Source organism: Pinus tabuliformis, chromosome 4_2 (genome assembly GCF_031772625.1).
Source record: "Pinus tabuliformis cultivar Carrire ecotype Pingquan chromosome 4_2, CPIR1, whole genome shotgun sequence".
Lineage (NCBI taxonomy): Eukaryota > Viridiplantae > Streptophyta > Pinopsida > Pinales > Pinaceae > Pinus > Pinus tabuliformis.
Window position 1 is genome coordinate 815,731,952 of NC_142304.1, and position 16,156 is coordinate 815,748,107.

Genomic DNA, 16,156 nt, shown 5'->3' on the forward strand with positions numbered 1-16,156 from the left:
GACACCTGAAGCTTTGATCTAGCCAGAGAAGAACCTGGACAAGACATAGCTACACATCAACAAATAGAAAACATGCATCAAAAGAAACAAAGGCATGCAACAGAGAGAGAGCCACAACACCTCACAACAAACACATCCGGATCTCAGGTAAGTAAGTAACCCGCTCCTCTATTTGCATTTGTGTAATTAGAAGGCATGCAAAAGTAATGATATGGTTGAGGTTGAATGAGGGAAAGGTGGCCAATTAACTTGGCCACCTTCATCTAGTTGACTCCACTCATTTGAAGATGTCACCCACACATGCGCACAGTCAACTCAAGAAAGATGTCAAGGACAGGTAGTGGAGGAAGTGTGAACTCCAATGCAATCATGAGGGATGATTACGAGGAGGGGCCATGATGACAAGGTAGGTGGGGACCAACGGTCCAAATATAGCCAACGTATACGTTGCCAGCTCACCCTCCATCACTGGAAATATCCATAAAGGGAAATAAGTACTCCTCTCCGAGCACTCTCACCACCTTTTCCTTCATTCTCTCCTCGAAACTCAGCTACAACAGTTTCTTTGTGCCCCCATAGCCTTGTAACCATCATTCTCCATTGATCTCTCCCATATTCCTGCTCTTGGCATTTTCTATAGGAGCACTTGTAGGTTCTACAGGAGCACCTACAAGAATTCTACAGGAGGGACAACAGGCTTCTACAGGAGGGGCAGTGAGTTGTTTGAAGGGAGAAAACACGGGTTTTAGCATGATTTTCGATCTGAGGAGGTAGGTTCCATGCATGCCCCCATTGAATATCAAAATATGCAAGCAGTGGTTTAAATTTGAAGAGGAGATAAACCCTTTAGGAGGAGAAAATACATAAAAGAATTTTTGCTTATTTAAAAAAAAAAAACACAATCTCCTCTGTTTCTCCGTTTTTCTAAAAAATTGTTGTCTCCATTTCCACATTTGGTTTCCCGAAAGAATATAAACAAAATTAGAGGAGGATTTATGAGGAAGGAGCCAACCAACTCCTCCAGGCTACATGCACATCCACAAGTGGTGGACATCTTCACAAGGGAAAATTAGATGAACTTTTTTGAGAAATTCTGAGGGTTTGATGAGGAGATTGCCCAAGAATTTTCCCACTCTTTGGTCCCTCACTCAAGAATACATGCCACTATCACCTTTAGAGGTCTTTCCATGGAGATAACCCCTGAATTTATCAGTAGAGTCACTACCCTTCCTCTTGGGCTGCCTTGGAGTAAGGATGAGAAACCAATTGGCCAAGCTTGCTAATAATTTTTTTTTCCAAAACAATGAAACCCCTGTAGAGGATAAAAATGGCATTATAAGGGCTAGCATACCATATCCTTGGGATGAAGTTAGCTACCAAATAATCAAATATATTTCCTATGAGGGGAGGTACAACATTGTCTATGGTTACCACTTTAGAATCCTTCATGAATTAAGGTATGGCATGGACACTCCAGCACCTTAGAAGCTCAACATCCCCTACTTCCTCCTGCAGTCCCTCATTGACTCCAGCACTAAGGTTCAAGCAGGAAATTCAGAGCAACTAGCTCACCATGGGTTAATTAAAATTTTAGTGGAAGAAGCCCTCCATACATTTACACTCCCTATAGCATGGGAAATCTTCCGAAACATGATAGCTGAGGATGACATAAAGACCCTAACCTATGATATCAGTCCTACTGGCAGTGAGGAGGAAGAGCAGCAAGGGGGAGAAGGTGAAACAATTGGTGACTTAGCAGAACAAGAAAGGAAGGAGGAAGAAACTAAGATGGAGGAGGAGAAAAATGAAGAAATAGAGTAGGAAGAAACAGAGCCAGAAAAAGAGGTAGAAGGAGGAGAGAAAGAGGTAGAAAAGATAGAACAAGAAGAAGTGTCCCTTGAGACTCTAGAAAGAGAGGTAGCAACTGCTCTCACTGCCCTCAGTACACCAATCAAGCCAAAACAAAAGAGGAAAAGGCAGGCCTCCATGTATTTCAGGGCTAGGAAGAGCACAAGAATCAAAACAAGGAAACCTCAGCCCTCTTCAAAAGTGCCAATTACAATTGAATATTCACCCTCTACCCAAGGAAAATAATCCCCTTCCAAGGAACCTATCACATATGAAAGGGGGACTCCTAGATCTCCCACATGGAAAGAAAAGGTAGAACTACAGGACCCAAAAACAGTCCTACAGGAGGCTCAGACAGTTCTATAGGAGACACTGTCAAAACTACAGGAGACCCAAAAGCTTGAGAAAGAAATGGAAGGATAGCCATAGGTAAAGGAGGAAGAAACAGAGCTACAAGAACCTAATCCCCAGCCTAGTCTTGCCTCCTACTACAATCTACTTGAGGGAGGAAGAATAATTCCACAAAAATTTGCAATTCCACTATTCTTTGAATTAGAGAAAGAGAGAATAAGAACACATAGGTGGATGCAAATAGCCAAATCCAAAGGAGTTGAGGATATTGGCCATATGGAGAACAAACTCAGAGAAATGGGCAGAGAGTTGAGTGCTATCAGACACAGGGAAGCAATTACAAGAAGCCACCTTGAAACTGAAAATGAATTGCTAAGGAGGCAGCTGCAAGAGAAAGAGACCCAGCTGGCATGCATGGCCAGCTTATCCATGGAGGCATTGCAATGTAGAACACCAGCAAAATCCTATGGCCTATATCTCAAGGACCAATGGTTGCAATTTTAGATAAAGACTTTGGCACAAAGAGGCACAATGCCTTTCTATAGGTTTTAACCCCGTACAAAAATTACCTGAATACGAATTCTAAAACACAGAAAATAAACAATGTGAGAGCATAACACATAAAACACATATACATAGAGATTTTCCCCTGGATCCCAAAACCGGGACTACTAGCTTGATTTTTCATTATGTTCCTTTCAATGTTATAATACATATTTATACATGACGAAACATCCAATACCATGGACTGAAAACCATCACGTCCAATACCATGGACCGAAAACCATCGCGTCTAAAAAACATGTGTGAAAATCATGCACAAAACCATAGGTGGGTCCGCCCAACCTAACATAGGGTGCAAAACCAAAATTTTCTAGGGCGCTGCCCCAGACCCCATAAAGTGGGGTTACGGGTACACCTCAAACCCCCTGTGACCACCCCCCCCCTTCTTACCCACGGTTAACTATGTGGGCTAGTTGTGGAAAGAATATAACACAACCCAACACTTTCCAAGATTACAGGCAGTTTATGCAATTGTGTGACCAAATCACATCAGAAGATAAGGCAAAGATGGCAGAATTTTACCTACATAACATGGCCCTCACAGACATGAATGTGTGGGACCCCAATGCCAGGCTAGGGGACCTACAACTAATGTCCATGGCCTCATGGATGAACCATGAAGAGTTGAGGGCGGCAGAAATAAGAAGGTTGATGATGAAAGAGTAGAATGAGCCATTAATGATTAGAGATGAGCCATCAGATCCCATGGAACTCATTAGCACACATAACCTGCTTGCCAATAATCCTTAGATTTCCCCTAGATATATAAGTGATCAGGCACAAGCCATTGCACACTTTGAGGATATGCAAAGGCTAATTAGGGATCACTATGTGCATGCATGCATGAGGAGATGGAACACCTTACCACTCAGTCTATATATCAGGGAATATCATTCCTCCATGTGGATGAAGGAGGCATTAAGAAGAGTGCCACTGTACAAGCGCTCCATGCAGAGGCTGAAGGTCAACTGGATTGGCCTCAAATTGAGCCCCCACTGCTGCTAGGCATGCTAGAAGGCAGAAGAGAAGAAGAAGAGGAGGAGTAGTGGGAAGAGATAGAAAGGAAGGTAGGATTCTATGACAAGAAAGAGGAGACCACATCAGAAGCTTGGGATGCTAGGGAGGCCACTGGGGCCATAAAAGATGAGGAGATGGACTAAGTTTCTTAGAGGATGAGCAAAACTTTCATTAGGGGGTTGATGATGAGCCTCATAAATGGCTAATTATATGGGCTCATTTTACCTCCTAACCTAGTCAAATCAACCATTCTCTTAGCTTATTGTATGATTTTCTGACTATATTTATGCTTATGGAGTGAGTTGAGTTAGTTATGATGCCATGTGGTCTAACATGTGTTTAATGCAGTTTATTGATGAATTTTGAGGTCAAAGTCAATGATCCAGTGGAAAAATGGCAATAATAACTCGAAGTGGACAAAGGAGAGGACTTATAGGATGGAATCCCCCTCATTTATTACTCCTCACTTCGAATTCCCCTTCATTCAGCTCGGAGTACAAGCAGCCAAATCATGCACCAGAAGGTAGCCGAGCAAGTGGAGGATGACTGATGATTATCTCGAGTTTTGGGAGCCAAGCCTCCCTGATTTTAAGGAAGCTACTGGTAGCTTCATTTTTATAAGTAGAGATGCCTAGGGCCTCACTAGGGTTGTATTTTTGTTGAATTTTTACTTATGTAAGCTCTACTCCAACTTCGAGCTCATTATTTTTGAGACAGTTTCATGTAATCTTGTCATTGTTTTGATAATAAAGATGGAATCCTTTTTGAGCTAGCACTGAGTTACCTCAGAGGGTTGAAGCTCTTAGGTTAGGTCCCAATCCAAGCAGCCAAGCTCCTCTTTACTTGTATTTTTATGTTTTATTTCAGTTTGTAGATTAGGTTGCTAATAGATGTATTTCTTTTATGGTTAAGAATAGGTTGCTTTTGATGATTTAGTAGTTTGGTTCCATTTGTGCTTTCTATTACAGGTTAAGCAATGATAAAGAGAAGATTCAAAAGGCTAGTAAAAATGCCTTGGCCTTTCTTCCTCCCTTTGGGACCATGATCTGAGGCAAAGACCCTCTTGCTGCCCCAAAAACACGAATTTTCCTCATTCATAGGACTTATAGTGTTTGCAACTTTTTAGTGGTTAATAGTCTAGTTTTTCTTTGCTTCAGAACTTCTTCACCATGCTTACTTATTTATTTACAATAGTATTCTTTCATGCTTTCCTTTCTTGCAGTAGTTATCAACATTTCCTTCCATAGATCATAGTTTAGACTATTTTGATGCAAAACTCTATTTTCCTAGGTGCACTTATTTCATTGCTTGCTTGATCTTATTGGTTGACTGTCAGTTGTTTATGTAGTAGATCTCTTCTAGTAGTAGGCAAGCCTATTATCTATCCCATTCTCCATCTGATCCATGCCCTACAGGTCGCCCAAGTCTCCCCTCAATTCTACCTTAGTTTTCTGCATTTTCCATAGAATTTCTTCCTCTCCCCTTGAGCAAATCCAATCATCTTTCTCTATCTTGATGATTCTTGGTAGAACCTAGGTGCCCTAACACCTCATTCCAACCTTCATCCACCTATTTCACCCACTCTCACACCCTCAAAGCAGTGAAAACTGCTCTTGGCCTCCTCCTGTAAGCCTCTAGTAGAACGTTGTTTTCCTCCTGTAGATTTCCTATGTCCTCCTATAGATTTTCCTGTAGGCTTTCTTTTGAAGGCTGAGTGTAGGAAAAGCCTCCAGAAGGCCACCTGAGACCTCCTAGGATCCATCCACACCATCCTACATCTTCTCGAGTCCCAAAACCACCCTCCAACGCCACCTATTCACTGCCACATTCACAAACAATAAATTACATGCATGTCAAATCCACATAAAAATACATAAAAATCCAAAAATATGTTTTTTTTCTTATTTACTTCTAGAAATAGCTTATTTAGATTTTGTTTACTTCCTTGAGTAGGTGATTGCATTCCTTTCATGGTTTTCATAGTGCTTTCTGCAAAAGTATGATTAGTTGGTTAATTAGGGTGTACTAGTTTTGCTTTACATTTCAAATTTTCTCCTTTCTGCAGCTAGAGTAGCATCTGTAGAGTAATCTTTCTCTCCTTTCATCACATATAGAGCTTCTTCTGGAATCCATAGAAGTTGGCTTGAGCTGCTAGAGATCTTCCGCCGGCTGTTCAAGTGACAACCTACAGTAAGAACTAGTACTTTTTCATACAACACCGTCGCTTCCAAGTTTGTTATGAACTACCGAGTTGATAAAAGTAAAGTAGGCAGCTCAAGAGTTGCAGCATTATTGCTGCAATACTGGTGCTCACCAAATTTGTAGTTTGATTGGAAATGGCAAGTGTTTGACCAGATGGTCTACCTGCCATTTGTGTGCTCGAAGAACCAATCACACCATCACTGGCATGAGAGTCCTTACTCGATGGTGGTGGAGGAATAGTGAAAGCTAGTCGGGGTGCATTCGGGATCTTGTCATAGAGCGTGCCAGACTGTGTATAAATCAAGTCCAAATATTGGGCATGAGCAATTACTTGCTCTTCAGTGACAACTCCACCTTTTGCCACATCCTCAGTGATAGATGGCAGCAAGGATTTTATAAACCACTCAGCTAAAAGCTGATCAGGAACATAAGTTTTAACCATTCGACGATGATGATGCCACTCATGAATATGATCAGAGATATGAGTAGAAGTAGTCCATTTAAATTTGGTTAATAGTTCTATTCTAGTTTCATATCATATGGGTAACTGGAAGTGGGTTAAAAATGTGGTAGCTAAGGTAGTGAAGTTATAAAAAGAATCTCGTGGTAACTCAATATACCACTTTGTAGCCAACTAGTAAGCGTTCCCTAAAAAGACGTAGTCTAACTGAATCATCATTCAAGGAGTTTGATGAACAACATAAATGAAAAGTCATGACATGGTTGGACGGGTCTTCTCTAGGTTTTCCATTGAATTTTGGAATATCGGAAAGTAATTTATGAGGAATCACCGACCACCAAGGTGCATAAAGAATTGGGTCATTGGTGAGCTGGTTTAGATCTGGTAATTCAAGTTTCGCAACGAAAGGCAACTATCTATTAAGGTCAGGTTGAGCATATCCAGGGTAAGATGAGATTGCCTGGAAAATAGGCCTTTTCATACTAGGATAAGGCACCTGCTGCTGGTAACCTTGATAAGGGTAAGTTTGTTGAGAAAATCCAGCATAAGGTTGTTGTTGAGCACCGGGATACATTTTCTGTTGTCCAAACCCAGCATAGGCTTGCTGAACAGGACTTGGATAAACTTGTTGCTAACCAAACCCAACATAGGCTTGTTGACCAAGTCCAGGTTGAGGTTGGTATTGCTAGAATTGCTGCTGTTGATATTGGGGCTGCCAAGGTTGTTGAAGAAAGTGTTGTTGTTATTGATACACTGGTTGTTGATTTAACGGTTGTTGCCCACCAATGTAAGCTTGACCAGGTTGTGAATACAGTAAACCAGTGTAAGTTTGAGTCATTCTAGTAAACAATAAACTAGCCTGAAGTTGTTGGACTCCAGACACAAGTGGCTATTGTAAAACTGCCTGAGAAGGCTGAATCTGTATACCTGAAACTTAGGGGTCTAAGGTTGAAGGACCAACTTGCACAGGTTGAGATACAACAATCTGAGCTTGTGATTGTGGTAAATCTGTAACAACAGGTGTTGTAGGTATGGATGAGAAAGATTGCATAGGTTTTGATGGATACATAAGCCTAGGTTGAACGAGCATTGTTGGCTGCCACTGACAGATAGTCATTCCGGGATGAACTAAAGATGACAACATACCAACGTATGGTTGCCCCCCAGAAAAGGGAGGATAAGGAGAATGTGCATATTGTTCTCCGTATGGGGGTAGTCCAGTGTAAAGCGGATACATAGGACGGTAACCAGATGAAGCAACTTGATATGAACTTGATGGGTCCAGGTGTTCAGTATCCGTTAATGAAGAACCAGATAAAATTTCAATAGAGGACATTGGTGAAGACCAAGGGCTAGAAGAAACACCTAAGTGGGTTCTTGATAAATATTGGTAACTCGATGGGATGGATTGAACACCATACAAGTGTGACTTAGGTGTCATAGTAAACATCGAAGAAGTTGCGACAGAAGATTCTACTATAGCCGTAACAGATGGTACGGTCAGGGATGTTGACTCTGCCATAGTCAAATGTCCAAATAAATTTCCTAACGAATCAATGGGTGTATGAAAGTAATAAATATCAAAAGGAGTAGCAAAATGAGGAGTATAAGGATACATGTAAAGCCCATTTCCAAAATGGAATGGAGTTCTGGGTGATTCTACCTCGGGTTCCTCTTCTATCGAAATAAAACCAGGTGGAAGAATTTCAACCTCAGGTCCGTAATAGATTTCTGGTATTTGTTGCTGAGATAAAGAGGAAGTCTCGACAGTTACAGATGTTTTAGGATGTACCAGTCGATCTTCTTCTAGTAAGGTAACAACTTCTGATTGTTCAACCTCAAGATCCAAATGTTCTAGTAAAAGAACAAGTTCATATTGGGCTTCTTGAACAACTTCTAGTTTAGAAGTAACTTCTGATTGAATAGTGATAGGTTCAGGATTAACTTTTGGTTGAATAGATTCAGGTTCAGAAGTAACTTCTTGTTGAACAACTTCAGGTTGAGAATCAACTTGTTGTTGAACAACTTGGGTTACCATTTCACTAAATTTAGTTCTAGTTTCCTTAAGTAATTGTGGAGATTCCACTTTAGTAACAGATGTACCAGTAACTGTAGGAGTAACTGGGGTCACAATACTTACCGGTATAGGTGGTTCTGGTAATTCAGATGAATGACCAGAAGTTTGTGAAGTATTGGGTCTAGTCAAACGAGACCGCTTCGACCGGATGGGTGTAGCTTCGGGCGGTAAAGGCGATTTACTCACTGCTCTCCACGAACGATGGGGTAAGGGTTGATTTTCCTACACGATTGTTGATTGATTTTCTTACAAAAAAAGAAATAAATAAAAAGGGGTAAGCTAGGAAAAAAGGTTTACCAAGCAACTGTGAACTGCAGAATACCTCCCGACGAACTGAGAAGTACAGGCAAGAAATCTCCTCGAATGTTGTGTTCAGTGTATCATAGTGTACAAGGTGGTCGACTCGGTTACCTAAGGATGGATAGCAACCTAGTGTTGTCCTCCCATATATACCCGAAAGTCCATGGAGGCTCAATCCGTATTAGCGATGTCTAATGCGAAACTGCACAGTGAGAGCATTCCTTTATACTTTATGTACTGTAACACTACCCTATATACCCTAAGGTACATGGATGAGCTACGATATACTCACGTACATGGAATGAGGTATCAAACTCGGAATGTATCGCAAACAAGTTAGTGACAACTGCTATGTTTTACAATGCCGGAACATGTCTCTGGCCTAGAACCTCTAAATGTTTTCCGTTAGGTGACAATGCTCCATTAGGTTAATTGGTATTAATTTTAAGTTGATCTTGATTAAGAATTTTCCTTTCAAGGTTCACCACGTGATGTATTTGAAATTCCTAGAATGCAACTAATATGATAAGAATTCTTTTCATTCAATTTTGACAATGAAAACCTTAGTTAGTAGGGATAGATCAATCAAATTCTTGTAATCAAAGAACAAAGAACACATCTAATGCAATTTCCCTAAACTATTCCTATGAGCACACACAAACTCTTTCAATGCACAATGCAAGTTTTTATTTTCAATTCCCTTAATGTTGTGATGAAAAAAAGGAAACTAATGCACATACAATCAATCAATCTTTTTGCAAGAATGAAGACTTTACGACAATTCTGTTTCGAAAGAAATGAATACTTTTACGACACTTTATTTTGAACAAAGATTAATCGACTATAAACTAAAATCGACAATGAATTGATAGTGATAAAGAAATAATTTAAGAAAGACTAAAAAATCAAGGAGAAAGTAGGGCTAGCAAAGGAAACACAAGTTGATTTTAGAGATATAACAATCATTGATCATTCAACAAACAGAAAAAGAAGGCAATTTGGGAAAAATCAAGCTAAAGAAGTGATTTTTGACCTAAGGAGAATCAACGTAGCCTTGAATCAGAGACAATGCACTTTAGAGCACTATCCTCAAGCCAGGGGTGCTCTGCAACACTCTATCTCTTGACCAGACCTGCGTTGGTGCCAGAGAGGCCATCCTAGGGGCTTCCAAGCACAATTTTACCAGAAACACTTCAAAAAAGGCTGAAACAAGATCAATGGAAGCAAGTAAAGTCTACTAGGGTGTACTAGGATGAAGGTAAACTACCTGGAATGATGATAATTCCCCAGTAGAGTCACCAATTTGTTATGTGGAATTTTGCATCTACGGATAAACACAATTTCCCTAGGTGGGTAGCTACACCTAGAACAACAGATTTAAAGTGCTTAACCTTTTTCTATAGAAGATAAATAAGACAAGGGACCTGCTTGTTATCTTTTGCTTTCCCTTTGTCTCCTTTGATTGATTCTAGTCGCTCCTTCTTGAACTTAATTCGCTCAACAAGTACTTGCAATCATAAACAGAGGACAAAAACCAATCAAAGCAAGAGATCTATCTACTATAAGCAAATGGAATTGAAATCATTTACACATATAATCATCATACATAAAGACAAGAATATGGGAAAAGGTGTAAACAACTTTATTAAGTAGAAGGAAGAATTACAATCATGAAATCTGATCCATTGTCACTCTTCCAGCTTGGGTTCCAACCAACATTACATCAAAAGCACAACACTTCGGTAGCATAACAATACTTGCTTACAATCTCAAACCTCACACCAACAGTATCTCCTTACAAATTCTCAAAGTCCAGCCCATGATCACTTAGATGAGTGCTCAATTTATAGGAAAAAGATGGTGGTTTGGTCATAAATGAGTGTATTGAATGGACTTCCAAACTTAGAGTTAGTTTCCATGGAGGAAGGGATGAGAGGATATGAGGTTACTTAACTCATTCCTTATCCAATTTTGAGCTCATAGGAGATGATAAGGGTGGGAATCTTCTAGATGGCTCCAGAAGATAAGAATATTCCTAGAACCCTATGATGATTTCAATCAATCTTGCCTAGCGCAGGTCAAAGTGGGCCTAAGTGCTCTGGAAAGCACTCTGACATGGGCCTACCTGCACTAAAGCGCACTGACCCTTGACCAAGGCTACGTCGGTCCCTCAAGGAGGAATTTCTGAAGGGCTTCAGGCCAAGAAACTCTCAGGGAAGGAGGCATTCAAAGTGTTGACTTGTCTAGGGAATGTAACAACTGAATTAAGGTTTGATGAGCCTCGAAAGTACCAATCAGAATGATGGGAGTGATGTGCCCAAATGGATCTATAAAAATCTGGGCATGTGGGGGCTACCTATAGGGCCACTCCCTCATGAGGTCTGAAACATCTCACACACACCTGGGAATCACTGGTTTAGTTTGTTGCATCACTAGACCATCAAGTGTCTGGAGCATGAACATGAAATGACCAAGTTAAAGGGAAATAATGAGACCTTCTAATCTATCCAAGGTGCCGAACAAGAATGGAAGTTGGAACCAAGATACACTTCCCTCTAGGTCGTTCTTCTAGAATAAATGAGCTGATGTCGACAGAATAGGGCCCGCGATAGATGAGGCAATAAGGATCCTCAACTAAAGCACGAGGGAAAATAATAATGTGACTGATGGAATAACACCAGGGATAATGGGAAAAAGTGGGACTGAGGGACAAACATATGACTACCCTTGTCAGAGCATAAAGTGCATGGTTGACCTGGCAGCAACTGACTCAACTCCGGAGGGGATGGGGATAGTATAACTGGAGGTCAAAATGGGCAACAAAGGATGAACGGTATGCAAATATGGATGGAATACTGTGACATGATATGATGGGACATGAAATAGACTCCAAGAATGCAAGGGTGACTCATCGCGGATGCTCTGAACAAGGGTGACTCGATGACGCTGCCACACAGACGAGGCCCAGTGGGGACCATGAAAACATGAGTAAATGATGGTTACTCATGACAAAAATTGACATATGGTACGACAAGTATTAAGAGGAGGTGGACCTCAAAGTACAAGTGTCTCTTTATGATGAGATTCGATTTTGAGAGACGACGAAGCGACATTCTTGGAAAAATGGTTTGTGGTGTAGTGTCAAATCATAAAACATTGAGGAAGACCCATTATAGAGCTTGGTGAGAGCTTTCCAAAGGTGCTGACGGTTCATCAAACTAAACTATGGTCTAGTCATAATGGGCGATAGAAAAATTGGGGATTTTTCTATGAAAGGACGTTTTCCCTCCAATCTAGATTCATTTGCTAAATGAGCTGTGGTGAATTTGGAGAGGAGGAAAAGGCTCTAAATCTTGTGGAGATCATAGCGGGCAAACTGACCATCGGAATCAAGATTGCAAATTTCAGGCAAGTGGCCTTACTTGCCTAAATATGGCCTTAATGCTTCTTATACCAATGGTTCTTGGTGAATAATTAAGGGAAGAAGAAAACGAGAATGAACTACTAGAGGAGGTCTAGAATCATCCTCACCCACGAAGTCAAACATGGGGAGTAGGTGGTAAAGGGGTAGAGCATTTGAAGATATGGTATCAAACATCTACGATATGTGATCTGCATATGGCTTGCCGGGGAGGTTGATAGGAAAAACTATCCAAGGAATGGGAGGATGATCGACCATATCTAGATTCGATGGGATCTAGGCCGAGACTTAATTGAGAAGATGGCTAGGGGAAAACCATCATGCCCCCAAGCTTGGGAGACTAATATAATATGCAAAGGTGGGAATGATGCCCCCTAGAAGGGGGATTTTTTGGAGTGCCATTGTGTTCTGAGTGCTCGAAAAAGGGATTAGAGCATCTCGAACCAACTTGACACGAGATCCTCCAAAGAAGATGTAGGGGCTTATGTGCCCCCCAGTATGCTATGGGTGTACTGGATGTATTTAGAGCTATGGTCTCAAAACACTTATATGATACATAATATGATTATGCATTTTATATGACGATGATGGTTCTCCATTTTTTTTATTTATGGTTGTCTTTTGTGGTATACATGTGATAAATGCCAATCTAGAATGTTGTTTGCAATGGTATCTACATAGTGATTTTGGGCTCTAGGCACATGACTGAAAGTAATGGTTTCAAATTCACGTACCAATAGCTTCACTCGTAGATATTTTCTAAATAAGACTTGGTTATGCACATGATACACACCATTCAATTGCATGACAAGTAGCAAGGAATCTAAATGAACATGAAGATGAAGGATGCGATGAGCGAGGGCATTGACTAACAAACCTATCACTGCATCATATTCGACCTGATTATTGGTGGTAGATCCAATCCACATGCCATTTGAAAGGACTAACGTATGGAATGGGGTGAAAATGACTGAGGCTAGATTCTGGGAGAAGTGAGTTGCACTGTTAGCATGGCTGATATATGGTGTGGATGATGGATCCATTTGAAATGTGCAAAAGACAATAGATGAGATGATGCAATCTACCTAACTTCATGGCAGAAATAAAGACATACTAATCAAAGGGATGTGCTATGAGAGAAATTTCTTGAGGTAGAGAGCATTGAGAGAATTAAGAAGGAAATGGTCTTCAAAATCCTCTAAAGAAATTCCTCCTTACTTAAGGGTAGGGGTAATCAAGGGTAGACATAGCTTCTATGGTGTTCTCATCGGGCTGGGAGATGGGTGGACGAGAGGAAGACTAACTACATGATGTGGTGACATTACCTGGTGCATCAACCTAAGAAATAAGGCTCACATACACATCATCTGGAAAGGTAGATGACGTGCTGGTAGATGGAGGATCTACTGATGTTTAGACCTGGGATTCTATCGAAAGAGGTTTGACAGAAGTGCATGTAGAAACCTCAGAAAGGTTTGCCTCCAAGGAACTCAAGGATGATGACAGGTAAAGGATATGTCCTGTGGTTTCTGTCATCTCGATATCCGAGGGAGGGATCACAATAGTGGGGCCAGAGTCTCCCTGTTCTTGTTTACTAGTGGCACCAGAATTCATGGTTAAAGGAGTAGATGATCCACTATGAGTGGTCTCATATTCGTGAAGCACTTCAATATAGTCACGAAATTCATCGAGATGAGGGAAACAATGGGAATAGTGACCATGATGATGACACAGGGCACAAGGGTGGTTTGTGCGCAGCGTTTTGAGTTTCTTGGGTGGGCCTGACAAGTTAACATGGACTTCTGGGATATTTGAATAAGGGAATGCTTCATGAACCAAAGGTTTGAGTCGAGGAAGTTTAGGAAAATTATTGGTGGAGTGCCCAATGACTTCACATAAAGCACACCGATGTGACAACTTTGGGGCTTTGGGGGCTGGAGAATTTTGGGTAGTCTAGTGCTTAGGTTTGTTCCTCTTAGCTTTTCCCCCCATTTTGGATGCTTTCACAACAAGAGCTGGTTCCTGTTGAGGTTGTGATGGAACTGAAGCAGTGAGAGGGCTCATGGGGACTGGTCAAATAGGGTCAAAGCATGATAAGGTCTTAGCTCACTAGGCGGAGTGTTCACTGGGGCATCTATGTACCAGACTGGGATCCCCAAAGTCATGTTAGGAAGGACCAACGAAGCCATGATAGGGACATAAAAAAATTCTTGGAGGGGGAAATAAGAAAGGTATATGTCTGGTAGGATAATATCCTAGTGGAATAGCTTCTGGATGGTTAAGGCCTGGAGGGAACATAGGAGAGGCACCCATGAATGGAGGATGTCCTTGGTAAATGGGTCCAAAGGGTTCAGCTGGAAGAGCAACTGCAGGATGCTGAGGAGCTGGTTGTTGATTAGGTGTACCAGACTGCTTAAGGGCAACTCGTGATGCTTGCAACATGCAAACACTCATGGAATTAGGTTCTGAAATGGGAGGGGGAGGACCAGAGCACCTAATAATGAGGAATCCTTATAGACTCTAGGCAAGACACTAGTGCAAGGAGTTGAAGATTGGTTTTCAGACATTGACGAGATGATGGACTTGGGGGAGGTCACGGATGCCATCTTGTAGTAAGTCAACTAATTAATGGTAATGATATTCCCTTCATGGGGGAAGCACATCTTGTGGAACACCACATACATGACAACTAACATGAAATATGCGTAACTACAACCTAAGAGGATGTTGTAATCGAAAGGGCATTAATTACGTTGATATCGACTTGGACAGTCTTGCCCACAAGGGTCACTGGACAGTTGCGGTACATGCTAAGGGGCTGGGAGGAGTGTCCATCCCAAGCATGCAAGATTATGGTGGAGGGGGACAACATAGGTGACTTGAGTTGTTTCCAAATAGCAGTGGACATCACAGAGGTGGATGCGCCTTCGTCAATAATGCATCTGGAGATGATGGCATTATAGACTCTAACTGGTATCTGGAAAGAAATAGATGAAGGCAATGGGGGATGCTCTGATGTATCAACCAGGAAGACAATCAAATTATCATTGGAAGGATCCACTACACTCAAGGCAGTTAGTAGAGCCTTCTTTTGGGAAGGGTATGACTAGAGGACTTCCAGTGTTAACATGGCGGCAAGTGATTGCACCAAGTCATCTACTATACTGTATGTACGAGAAGCTTTGTTAGAAGCTGCATTATGGCATAATGGTCCCCTTGGGATCTTGGCAATGGCCTCAAATTTGGGTTGAGGGATCTATAAAGGACCATTTGGTGTCGTAAGAGGCTCAACAGACACTTTGGCTTTGGACTTGGTAGCTGATGAAGTGGAGGGCTTCTCATATTGACGTGATTGAGTTTGTTGGTTGATATTGGAGGGGTTAACCTCATCAGAGTTCATCATCAGGATTTGTTAGTCACTGAGACTAGAAGGTTGGGGGAGGTGGGCTACTTGACCTAGACGGGGTTGAGTAGAAACAAATTCTTACTGAGGGAAAGGATTTTATGAGCACAACCGATTAAGGTCGCGCAGGGGACTGATGCAATTGCTGACCTCTAGAAGATGCTTGAGCAAGAGGGGACACTCATGTGTATAGTGTCCATGTACACCAAAACATGCCCAAGGCCTGTTTATACAAATAACTTTTTTCTGCTTGGGCTGGCCACCCTGTGGCTGGTTGTTGGTGTTAGGTTGGTTCCCTTGGGGTTCACTACACTGGTTACCTTGGTTACCTTGGTTAAACTTGTTACCCTTCCCCTTATTATTTTTCTTTGAATTTTAGGGATTGGTATCACTCTACTACTAAAACACTTGTCCCTGAGGGGGAAGTGGTTGTTGGGGTTGAGGATGCAAGGGAGGGCTTAGAGCACCAGGTTGTGCATAAGAAGGAGAAACAATTTGGTAGATGGGTTGGGG